This window comes from Mustela nivalis (genome assembly GCF_964662115.1).
Source record: "Mustela nivalis genome assembly, chromosome: X".
Classification (NCBI taxonomy): domain Eukaryota; kingdom Metazoa; phylum Chordata; class Mammalia; order Carnivora; family Mustelidae; genus Mustela; species Mustela nivalis.
In genome coordinates this window covers 121,603,368-121,616,232 of record NC_139040.1, presented here as the reverse complement: position 1 = coordinate 121,616,232, position 12,865 = coordinate 121,603,368, and the positions used below count along the sequence as shown (strand labels likewise).

Here is a 12,865-nt window from a genome sequence, read left to right as displayed (position 1 = left end):
GGGGTGGGTGGGTGGAGGGGCAGAGCTACTGTCCGCTACTTCTAATGCCACAACCCTATCAGATTAGAGTCCTACCCTTGTGACCTTGTTTAACCGTAATCACCTCCTAAAAGCCCTGTCTGCAAATACAGTCACTTTAGGGGCTTGGGATGTAACATATGGATTTTGGGGGGACACAATCCAGTACAGGGCAATTGAACTGGACTAAAAAAGACACTTTAATGTTAGGACTCTCAAATTATTGTGACAAAACCAACTGGAAAAAAAAAGTGGGTATTAATACTAGTCCCTTTTAATTTCGTGTTTCCAAAACTAAATCAGTTTTTAGAGTTTTGTTTAAAATTTGAGAAGTTGCCAAAGCAATCTGTGGAATAATATGAAAAGTCAGGGTAGTCATTCCAGGGGCCGGGGAGGCTAGAGTGACTCCAAGGGGCACCCAAGGGGGCTTCTGGGATCCTGCAGTGCTCCATTTCCCGTCTGGGGATCGAACCAAAGGATGTGATCAGTTTGCAAGTATTCGCTGAGCTGTCCATACGGAATTGGTGCACTTTACGGTATGTGTATTGTAGGTCAATCAAAAGTTAAAACACAGGGGCGCCTGGGTGGCTCAGTGGGTTAAGCCACTGCCTTCGGCTCCAGTCATGATCTCAGGGTCCTGGGATCGAGTCCCGCTCCGGGCTCTCTGCTCAGCGGGGAGACTGCGTCCCCGCCACCTCTCTCTCTGCCTGACTCTCTGTCTACTTGTGATCTCTCTCAAATAAATAAATAAAAATCTTTAAAAAAAAAAAAAGTTAAAACACAAAAGAAACACGTGAGTGATGTGTTTAATACCAGAAATAAACTGCACTATCGTCCCGCCGCGTCCCCACCTAGACGGTGAGCAGGGAGCTCCTCCTTTGTCTTCTCCATTCAGAAAGGCCCCGGCGGTTGAAATCTAATGGGTCGGTGCCTACAAGGAAGTCTAGGCTTGTGTGAGCTTGGGTATAATATCATCTTCCCACAGGCACAAGCGGAACTGCAGACACAGTGAAAATTTCTGGCTGACACTGCTTGATGTTGTTTTTTTTTTTTCTCAGCCTGGTAGCTCAGCAGCTGGAGGCTAAAAAGCCAGGTTTCCAGGGACAGGAGGAAGGCTTCTGAGTAAGAGGCAATGTGGACTGCAGATGAGGGTGATCGCCGGAGGCCTCTCGAGAGTGGGGGCGCTTTTAAGTGGGTTGTCAACAAACACTGCCGTGTTGTTCCAGGAGGTTCCGGCTGCCCCAGGAAGAGGCTTTGAATCTGTGCAAGTGCCTGAGCTGGTTTTTCCTAGATGGTGTTGTGGGGCTGAAGGGTCAGGTGTAAGGTTTGTGACCTTGGACGTCGGTGTCCCTAGAGGTGTCACACTCACACACCCAAGGTGAAACTTGTCTTTCTCCCAACAATTGCCAGTAAGGAGCTTGCTCCACTGTAACCTTTCAGACCAGCAGTGCTTGCCAGGGTTACAAAGAGATGACTGCCCCAGTTCCAGAACACCAGGCCTGGGCTCCATTGTTCCCCCGTGTTCACACTGAGTATTACATTGTTTCACATTGTGGTTTAACTTCCTACAGAACATTAGCAGCAGTAGCCAATGGAATGTTTTCAAAACCACTTACGTTTGTGGAGCTCACTGTGCTCACCCAGGCTAATGGAAATTTCATTGTTCTGGGAGCGCTGGCTCTGTCAACAGTTCTCTTGGTGTTCTTGTATTGTCTGTCATGTGTAAACCAAGCACACTTACCTCTACTCACTTTCTATAATTGTTTGGATGTAATTTAAAAATAACTGCATAAAATGCCTTTACAATACGTTTCAGAGCTCTCGGTGGTTATTTCCCCGTGGAGATGTTTCCTTGTGGAAAGAACACAATTTCTGAGTCGTTGAGGAATGGCTGATTCTCAGGCCTTTCGGTTAAGATCAAGTGAAGTTTTGAGGTTGTTGAAAAGCTCTGGTTTGGTGTTTGTGGTTTTTGTGTGGGCGTACTGGCAGCGGGCCTATCTCTCTGTGCTTTCTAAGAGATTCTAGACTTTCCTGATCACGTTCATCTCCAGCTGTCGGTAAGCTTCCTGACGGGTAGGGCCCGAGCTCTCCTTTCTTCACCACCACCCAACCCTAGACACTCAAACTGTCCTTGGACCACCAGCCGGGGACAGCCGGGAGCTCCTTAGAAGTGCGGCATCTTGGCTCTGCATCAGCCACAGCCTGTGATCACATCATTTGCATTTTCACAAGATCTTCTGAGTGATTCCTACACACATGCCAATGCAGCTGCACTAGGCAAGGGCAGGGACTGAGAGATCCCTCTTCTCCAAACATCTCCCACTGGGCCCGGACTGCTATTATTTAGGATGAATTTCTCTAGTTTGTGCCACTTATTATGAAATACACCCGGCCTGCGTAACTCAGTAAGTCATTTTCAGTTCAGAGTCTTCATGTGAATTCATCCACTCGGGCCTTTCCAACGCGACAGATGGCAGAAAGCAGGTTGACTGAGGAGTGAAGGTGGGAGGAAGGAAGTGGAGTAGAAAGTGCTGCGCCTTTGCTGGAAGAAAGGAGGCTGACTCCCAGGACTGCGGCAGCCTGAAGCAGCGCTGTGGGGCTGGGCAGGAAGAAGCAAAATCGCCATTGACCATGGTCACAATAACCGTAAATCACTGTTGCCACAGGGTGGCTTAGCCTGTGTGACCCTGAGATCCACCTTGGGGAGGAGGGTGGCTTCTCAAAAAAGCCAGCCCCCCGGAGGCAGGGAATTCGGGAATGTTCACCCTGCTCTATGCTTTGTTCACCCCGGGCTTAGGACATCTGGATCTCTAGGGGAGAAAAATCTGTGTCTTTAGCAAATGCCTCAGGTGTTCACATCCACAGGCATGGCTGAGTGAAAGGTGAGCCTGGATCCTGGGCCTGGCACTCCGTACATTCTCTTGCCAGTGTCTACAATAAGCCTACAAAATCCCACAACCATCCCAGATCTGCTGGGCTCCAAAACCTTCGTTCTCTTTACTGTCTCATACCTTAACGTTTGTAGGGGAGCAAAACTTTCCCCTTCTTCCCTTCTAGATTGTTTGGCAGGCCATGAGACAGATTAACAGGAGAAAACCAAATTTAGTTATGTATGTATGGAAGCTCAAAGATGTGAGCCTCAGGGACAAGTTGAACGAACAGGAGAGGGGCCTGGGGCTTCAAGGGGGAGGAGGGTGATTCACAGGACGAAAGAAGAGATGTTTGGAAATTAGATGTTTGCCCTGCCACACAAGATAGGGCATTCAGATAAAAAGTTATCTCTTATAACAGGTCTCTTTCTGGGTCGGTTTGGGCCCGTATCTAAGTTCTTTTTAGGCAGTTAAGGGAGAGGTAAATGTTTTTCTTCCTTCTGCTGGGTCTGGACTGCCTTCAACTGAAAACAGTCCTTGTACTAAACTGGCACAAGTTGGGGTTGCATCTTCGGCTCCCCCTCACCTTCCATAAAGCTGTTGTGGCCCAAAGGTTATCCTACCCATGCTGTGGTTTCCCCTACCACACCCTTTGGGAGTGGCAGTTTCTGCAGAAGTTCCCTAATTTGATTCTGAAATTGTGACACGAACATCCAGATTTGGGTGGAATTGCACAAGGAAAGCACACTGGTGAACTGGGGAGGCTGGGCCCTCCTTCCTCCCCTCCTGCTGTGGTCAGTAACCAACAGAACCAATGATCCAGGGCTAGGATGCTGGTTCCAAAGGGTTGAAAAGCAGGGCTCTCTCGGGGAACTGAGAATTTCTGGTTGCCTTGGTATGAAAGCAGTTTTCAAAAGTGATGGAAGCAGGCACATATTGTTCTTGCCCTCGGAAACCTTATTTTGTTTCAAGAAATCCCTAGAAAGAAAACACGCTAATTTAATACAGCAATGTTGAATAGTGAGAGTAGCAAGAACAGGGCACCATCTGGTATGTTTGAATAATTGTCAAGGTTGGCTTTTCTTTAAATGCTGCTTATTGCTGAGTCCACCCATATTCAATTACTAGAGCTAGAAGTCATCTGGTGGTGGCTTATCGGCATTACAGGAGTGTACCTGCGTATTGAATTCCTCGACTTGGACTCAGTTTGGAAATTCAGATGCAACATTTGACCTTCATCTATATTTAATCTCCTGTTGTGGGTTACAGCCTCCTTTATGGATTTGTTTTAAAAGCTTCGGATCCTGATTCTGTCATTTAGGGCAGAGGTGTTCCATGCGTGATCCCCTGTGGAAAACAAATACTGCCTTTTTCATTAAGATTTTTATTTTGTGTGTATTTTGTAACATATATGGCATTGTACTATATTAGTAGGATATGTATGAAACTTAGAAGTAAATACATATAAATGTACTGGGGTGGGGGTACATGATTTAAAATCCCCACCCTTTGGGATGCTGGCTCAAGAGCTTTATAAACTTGTCGTGCTGTGTATTAACTTCCTTGCAGCAGCATGTTATCTGCTCATTCGGTAAGAGTGGCCTTTGTCCCTGTGAATCCGGTTCCGGTTTGCCCTACGTAGGATCATGTGTTCAATGTACCAGTGTATAGTCAAGGCTAAGGCATATTTATTTGTCTCAGGAAGTTTACTCTCTGGGCTGGGGGTGTCGATAATGGTAATGACTTCAGAGAACTGGAGAATGATATCGGTGGGGATGACGATGATGATGGCGGTGGTGGTGGCCAAGACAGAGACAAGAAGAAAGCCCCAGGTGTGGCTTGCTTCAAAGCACAACTGAAACCCACCGCTTCTTCTCCACGCTCTCTGGTGATGCGACATCTTCCGCTAGCACTGATACACTTCGCTGCTCGTTCGTCCTGCTTCCATTGTAGCTAAAAAATACTTCTTAGTCATCGTCAGCATGTACTATAATTCTCAGCTTCCTAGGATTTAAAGCCTTGGGAACAGGAGGTTTTTCGAGGCCTCCGCCACTCTTCTGTATTTTGGTCCTCGGTGCCCCGCAAGCTGTGAAAGCTGTGAGTCATGACTCCCATATGGTGGGGTTCCCTGCCTCCCTTCCTCTCCATCCACATGCCTGCCCAGCCATCTGCTGCCACTCTCAAGGTTAGGGAGCAAGAGATGACACAGGGGAGGAAGAGGAAAACACCAGGAAAATGAACACTGTTTCATAAATAAAACTGAAAAAAAAAAATAAAGATATATTTTCTTATATTACCGAGGCAATTTGTATTCACTACAGGAAAAATCAGGACATGAAGTGCAAAAACCAACCAAACAAAACAAAACACAACAGAGTTTCCCTCACAGCATCGTTAATCATTCCAACCGCCTCCCTGCGTGTTTTTCCAAGCCTGCATCCTGCATCTGTCTAGGTAGCTAGCTATCAAAGCAAATAGGATTATTTTATAACTGTTTTTTTTTTATTTAAAAACTTTTTTTTTTTAAAGATTTTATTTATTTATTTGACAGAGAGAGATCACAAGTAGGTAGAGAGGCAGGCAGAGAGAGAGGAGGAAGCAGGCTTCCCGCTGAGCAGAGAGCCTGATGTGGGACTCGATCCCAGGACCCCGAGATCATGACCTGAGCCGAAGGCAGCGGCTTAACCCACTGAGCCACCCAGGCGCCCCAACTGTTTTGTTTTTTTTTTTTTAATTTTATTTTTAAGTAATCTCTACACCCAACACGGAACTCGAACTCTCAACCCTGAGATCGAGAGCCACACACTCTACCCACTGAGCCAGCCAGGCACTCCTGTAACCTGTTATTTTGTTTTGTTTTGTTTTGTTTTAAAAGATTTTCTTTATGTATGTGACAAAGGGAGACACAGCGAGAGAGGGAACACAAGCAGGGACACACACAAGCACAAGAGGGAGAAGCAGGTTCCCCGCTGAGAAGGGAACCCAATGTGGGGCTCGATCCCAGGACCTTGGGACCATGACCTTCCAGCAGATGCGCAACCAACTGAGCCACCCAGGCGCCCCATCTGTAACCTGTTTTTTAAACTGAATCATGAATATCTTTCTGTGCTTGTGACTATAGCCCCACACTAGCATTTTTAATGTTCAAGGCGTATTTTCTATGCGAGGAACTATTCCAGTTGCTGTAGTTTATCTATAATAAATGTAGGTAAGATCCTCTCTGCCCTCATCTGGGTTTAACATAATTTTTTTCCTATGTAACATTGAGGTCATTTCTGTATGTTTGCTTTTACAAACAATGCTGTAGTGAATATCCTTATAGCTAAATCTTTCCATATACCCATAATTTTTCCAGGACCATGTTGCCTACTCTCTGTTTGCCCCCCTGGGTGATTCCCCGTCCTTCTCTGCCTTGCTCTGTGGCCCCAGTCAGTGGGCTCGTTTACCCTCTGGCAGTCGGAAGCTCAGGGAGGACGTCGGAGGTGGGTGCTATATTCGTGGATCGTCATTAGCTGCCTTCTTGCACTGTTGATGGCCGTGGTGCCTGGGCAGCCCTCTCCCAGGGCTCAGTTCTCAGGGTACTGCTCACCCCAGGGTACTGCACCATTCCTGTTGGTTTCCCTTAACCTTGCCCTTTATGAGTTCTTCATTAAACCCTTCTCAGTTACCGCCTGCGAGTGTGCCATCTGTTTCCTGGCAAGACCCTGGATGGTAAAAGTACGCTCCTACTCCTGGCATCTTGTGCATCCCTAACTGCTTGCCGGCATGGGGAACCTGGGATGGATTATGCAGAGAAGGTCAAGAACTCCCTTTTCTCCTTTAACTTAAGGCCTGGACACCAATGACTCTCGAGCAGCCATTTCCTGTTTCTTTCCCCTGGACCTCTCCATAACCCCTTTTTCTTCATATTCTCACTGACATTTGTTATTTCTTGTCTTTTTTTTTTTTTAATATTTTATTTATTTGACAGAGAGGTCACAGGTCGGCAGAGAGGCAGGCAGAGAGAGAGGAGGAAGCAGGCCTCCTGCAGAGCAGAGAGCCCGATGCGGGGCTCGATCCCAGGACCCTGAGATCATGACCTGAGCCGAGGGCAGAGGCTTTAACCCACTGAGCCACCCAGGCATCCCTCTTGTCTTTTTTATTCTGGCCATTCTGACAGGTATCCGGTGATATCTTATTGTGGCTTTGATTTCCATCTCCCTGATGATGAGTGATGTTGAACATCTTTTCATATGTCTGTTGGCCAGCTGGATGCCTTCTTTGGAAAAATGTCTATACAAGTCCTCTCTTCATTTTTAAATCAGATTATATGGGTGTTTTGTTTCATTTTTGGTGTTGAGTTGTCTAAATTCTTTATGTATTTTGGATATTAACCCCCTCGACCTCGTTTTTGATGCCCAATGCCTGAAACCTTCCCTGAATTAGGAGAGGTTGTGTGGCCAGTTCTTATCCTTATAAACACCTGAGCCTATAGCAAAATTTGTTTCTTTAATTCTCTATTTTAATCTTAAGTGGTATTAGAGTATTCTTATTAAATACACAGAATTTTATTTTTAGAACTTCTAGCTTGAATTGGAGTCCCTTGATAGTATCTCTTTTGTGATTTTCTCTTTTCTGTGAATCAGTAGAAATTTTTTTTTTCTTGAAAGTCTACATCTAGTTTTACTTTCCTTGCCTTTTGAATTTTTAGATAATGCTATCTTTCTTCAAAGGTTCTCCCCACTTCTGTTTAATCGATTGTTCTTGGCTGTTCGGAATTAAGTGTCTGGCCCATTTCTTTTGTCTTCCTCCTGTTCAATGAGATTGCTAGTAAGACTAGTCAAGAATGATCAAATACCCTTCTTTTTAGTGACATGAAGCTTTCTGATGAGACTTACATGAAGATAAGAGGGATTAAAACCAAGGCAGAAACGTGCTGGATGGTCTCATTTTCCCTTAGAAATAAACCGTAAAAGTTCAGGGAATTATAGTCCAAAGGAAAACTCCCAGTTGTAAATCTAGGCCCCACAAGGCTTTTCCGGTATTTCTGAGTTCTTTCATAAACTTTCTTCTTATAGTATTAAGGACACAAAGAATGATGGGATGTTGCTGATAATGATCATTATTTTTCCGGTCTTTGAAACATGTTTTTCCAGTGTTCCAGACTGAAAATTTGTTGTATTGAATAAAAAGATAAACCCTCAAATGGGGCGCCTGGCTGGCTCGGTTGGTAGAGCACGTAACTCTTGATCTCGGGGCTGTGAGTTCAAGCCCCAGGTTGGGTGTAGAGCTTACTTTAAAAAAACAAACAAACAAACAAAAAACAAACCTAACCCCTGAAAGTGGTTACATAATATGTCAGATGGTCTTCTCCAGTGGAAGGGAGCAGCTGGCTGACATCAGTCAGTTCATTCATTCTGAGGTGTCTGGAGTTGGGTTAGAAGGATGACCCTGGGCTCCAGGAAACTGCCGTGTCCGTTGATAAGGGCTGCTCCGAAGGCTAGCCGCAGAGATGTATTGTGAGTCTTTGTACTAGAATTGAGACTTCAACCCTCCTTTTCAATTCTTACAAATTCTGAACTTTCCAAGGAAAATAGGTTGGCCTTAAGAGCTTTTAGGAATTCGGGCGTCTGGGTGGCTCAGTTGTTAAGCCTCTGCCTTCGGCTCAGGTCATGATCCCAGGGTCCTGGGATGGAGCCCCGCATCGGGCTCCCCGCTCAGCAGGGAGCCTGCTTCCCCCTCTCCCACTCCACCCTGCGGTGTTCCCTCTCTCGCTGTGTCTCTCTGCCAAATAAATAAATAAAATCTTTAAAAAAAAAAGATCTTTTAGGAATTTACCCTGCAATATTATGACAGAAAGAACATTTTTATTTTAAATTTTTATTACATAATATTTTATGTATACAAAATATGTGTATATATATATACTAACTCTCTCTATATTTTCTCTCTCTCTCTCTCTCTCTCTATATATATATAGTGAAAAATGTTAAATATAAACACACAGGGGTTGATACATTAATATCTGGGCTCTCCTCCATTATTTTTACTTCTCCCACCAAAATAACTGCTCTTCAGAATTTTTTATTCCTTTTCATTAAAGACAAAACCCCTTTACCATATGTAGATGCATTCCTGAACAGTTTATTTTTGCTTCATTTTGAGTTTTATAAAAAAATGATATCGTAATATTTATAGTGTTTTTTCACTCAAGTTTCTAACATTCATCAGTTCACTTATATCACCCTGTGTGGCTGAAGTTCATTCCTTTGTACTACTGTTCTTATATTCCATTTTGTGAATATACCACAATTCACTTAGCCATAGTTCTGGCTGTGAATGATCTTGGCAGTTTATTGTTTCCAAGTGTTCTTATAATAGTCTTGTTAGTATAGATGAGAAATATACTGATAAGAGTTTTTAGTGTTCCATGTCAAATTGTCATAAACACTAGATTTATTTGCCTACTGTCCCTTTGAGTGTTTACTATTTCACTATTCCCATTTATTACCTAAAGAAACCTAGATGCAGGAAAAAATAAACGATTTACCAGGCTCTGTTGTCACTGCTGTTACTTCCACTACTATTAAATTCAAGAAGCAGTTAAGTCCCCTCTTGGTTCTTCTTGTCTGAACAAAGGGGTGCCCCTTCCACTGTCACAACGGAATAGAAAGTTATTAATTTTGATCTCACAAAGCGTATGATCCAGGAGGCAGCGTGTCACAGTGAAAACAGTGTAGGCTTAAGAGGCAGCAAAATTTGGGTTTTAAAATACCAGCATGAGCACCAATAGCAGGGGTCGTCTTGTGCAAATTCCTTTTTCCTCCCAATTCTCATTTCCTCATCAGCAAGATAGAAATTGCAATGCCTTCCTCACAAGATGGTTCACTGATTATGTCAGGTGTAAAAGGCTCAATCATGACATTATAACATAAGGGACAGAGGAGGCTCACAGCCTGACCGGTGGAACTCATAATCTCACTGGGAGAAACGACCCAGGTAGACTACAGAAAGAATTCAGTTTGGGCTTGTGCAATTTCTGACCCTTCTGAAGATGTCTCTGGTTTAGAAAAGAGGAATAACGAGGTCCTTTGCTGACTTGATGGTATAGAGGGTGGAAAGTGTTCCCTTCTTCCCTTCTAGGTTCTGGCTGGTCTAATCATTAAATCGACATAAGACAGGTTAACAGGAGAAAAACAAATTTACCTTGGGTGTCCCAAAGACATGAGACTCCAAGGCAGTCAGGCAGTTGAGACTTATAGGTTGTCTTGAGCTAAGGAATGAGAGGGGCTTGGGCTTGCGGAGGGAAGGAAGACAATTCACAGGATATAAGAAAAGCAGATGTTGTGTAATTAGATGTTCGCCCTGCGATGCACATAGGTCTTTCAGATGAATGTTATCTCTGGAAATAGTGCTCTTTCTGGGCCAGGCTCCCTGTCTAAATTCTTTTAGGCTGTTAAGGGAGAGGTAAAAGTTTTTCTTGAGTCTGCTGTGTCTTGATTGCCTTCGGCTCAAAATAATCCATATGTCAAAGTAGCACATTTTGGCGTGGCAAGATGTATTCCCTTCAGTGGTAAAGTAAATGTTTTGGCTTTGCTTCGGTTATCAGCTTTTTCTTTCCAGGCCTATCTTGTGAATCATTTTAAGAATCCTTTTTTTTTTTTTTTTTTTTAAAGATTTTATTTATTTATTTGACAGAGAGAGATCACAAGTAGGCAGAGAGGCAGGCAGAGAGAGGAGGAAGCAGGCTCCCCGCTGAGCAGAGAGCCCGATGCGGGACTCGATCCCAGGACCCTGAGATCATGACCTGAGCTGAAGGCAGTGGCTTAACCCACTGAGCCACCCAGGCGCCCTTAAGAATCCTTTAATAGCATAAAATTCCTTTGTATTTACACTGGCAAGGAAAAACTGATCACAGGGTCTAATAATATAGGAAATCTTGCTTTTACCTTTGGAGAAAAATTGAAGTTAATAAACGTGAATTAATGTTAATTAGTTAATTAATGTTAAGGCCATTGCATAAAGCATTTAAATCCAGATATTGGACTGGAGCTCCACTGGGAGTGTGACCCAGTCTGTCTTCATCTCTACTCTACCCCCAGTGCCTTGCACACTGACTACACATAATAGTTGCTCAAAAAATATCTGATGATACTTTTATCTGATGGATAAGTGAAAGGACTACCTCTTTTTGCCTTTTTTTTTTTTTTTTAATTACTAAAACCATGTTTTCCCCCCCGCTTCTGAATCTTGAATAACGGGGGTTTGGGAGATCTAATGGATACGGTGAATTTAGCTAATTCCATGGCTCATCCCTCAGCATGGGGAAGAGACTTAGGAAAGGGAACAAAGACATCGCAAAGACCTTTATGAATCAGCTTAATTGGAATTAGTCTAACTGGAAGTTTTCCTGCTGACAATTTGCTGATATTCATAGCTGGAAGGAAGGAGACTGACAGAATGGGGGCAGGAGAGGAAAAAGGCCTCATCTTGGAACCTGGACCTCTTTGAGAAAAAGGAGCCTGGAGTGGAGCAGAGCCCAGGAGCACCTTGCATGAGGAAGTGGAGGGTCAGGCAGACAAACCTTGTCTACATGCGCTTTTTCTAGAGGGTAGATAAATGGAGTTATGATAAGCCTGCCATAACCGAGGTCTCAAGGTCGAGTAATAACTTCTATTCATTCATTTAGCAAATACGCAGGGAGCGCCTTCATCATTCCAGGCATTCTTCTGGGTGTTTAGAATACACGAGTGAAGAAAACGGACAGTGATCCCTGCCCTCATAGACCTCACATTCTAGTGGGGAGGGACAGACAGTTAACAAAAGACATGAGAAATAAGCAAACCATAGAACATGCTAGAAAGTGAGATGAGCGAGGGGGAGCAGAATATGCATGCCACCCTAAAATGTGCCACCTGGACACGTGAAGGCAATCAAGACACAGCAGATTCAAGAAAAACTTTTACCTCGCCCTTAACTGCCTAAAAATGTTCAGATAGGGAGCCTGGCCCAGAAAGAGCTATTTCACCAGAGATAACTTTCATCTAAAAGATCTACGTGTATGGCAGAACAAACATCTAATTACCCAACATTTGCTCTTATGTTCTGTGAATTATCCTCCTCCCCTTCGAAGGCCCAGGCCCTAGCTCATTTCTTAGCTCAGGATGGCATATAAGCCCTAATTGCCTGACTGCCTTGGAGTCTCATGGCTTTGGGGCACCTGTTTGGACACAACTCGGTTTTCTCCTGTTAATCTGTCTTATGTCAATTTAATGCTTAGACTAGCCAAAGGAGTTAAAAGAGTAGAAGGAAAAATCCTCCTCTCCTACACTAGCAATAGAAAACCAAAAATGGGGGCACCTGGGTGGCTCAGTGGGTTAAAGCCTCTGCCTTTGGCTCAGGTCATGATCTCAGGGTCCTGGGATCGAGCCCCACATTGGGCTTTCTGTTCAGTGGGGAGCCTGCTTCCCTCTCTCTCTCTGCCTGCCTCTCCACCTACTTGTGATCTCTGTCAAATAAATAAATAAAATCTTAAAAAAAAAAAAAAGAAAACCAAAAATGTGGAGCAGGAAAGGGACAGCGGGTGTGGGAGGAAAAGGGGAGAGAGCCCATGGAGAAGTTTTAGCAGAGACAGCAATATAAGCTGACATGTTAATAGAAGTTTCTGTCCCCCTGGCTGCTAGAATGTATGTGTGGCAAGGACAGATTTAGGCAGAGAGACCTACGTTTAGGCCGAGAGTTACATTTATCCAAGCAAGAGACCAAGTGCTTGGACCAGGGTGGTGCCAGTGAGGTGGTAAGAGGAGATCAGATTGTGGATATTTTTTAAAGTAAAACCATCAGAATTTCTTGATGGGTTGGAAATGGGATGGCAGAAAATGGGGGGAGTTGGGAATGTGTCAAGATATTTTGCCTGAGCACAAAGAAGGCAGATGTTGCCATGACTTGAGATGTGGAAGGTTGCTGGTAGATATGGCCTAGGGGGAAAGGATTCGGAA

The 12,865-nt window shown here is 44.2% G+C and overlaps 1 protein-coding gene across 7 annotated transcripts in view; it reads left to right on the top strand.

Annotated features, from left to right (window-relative positions):
- The window catches only part of GRPR (gastrin releasing peptide receptor), a 276,159-nt gene that overhangs the window by 40,581 nt on the left and 222,713 nt on the right, over positions 1-12,865 (top strand). The gene's annotated exons all lie outside the window — the stretch shown is intronic.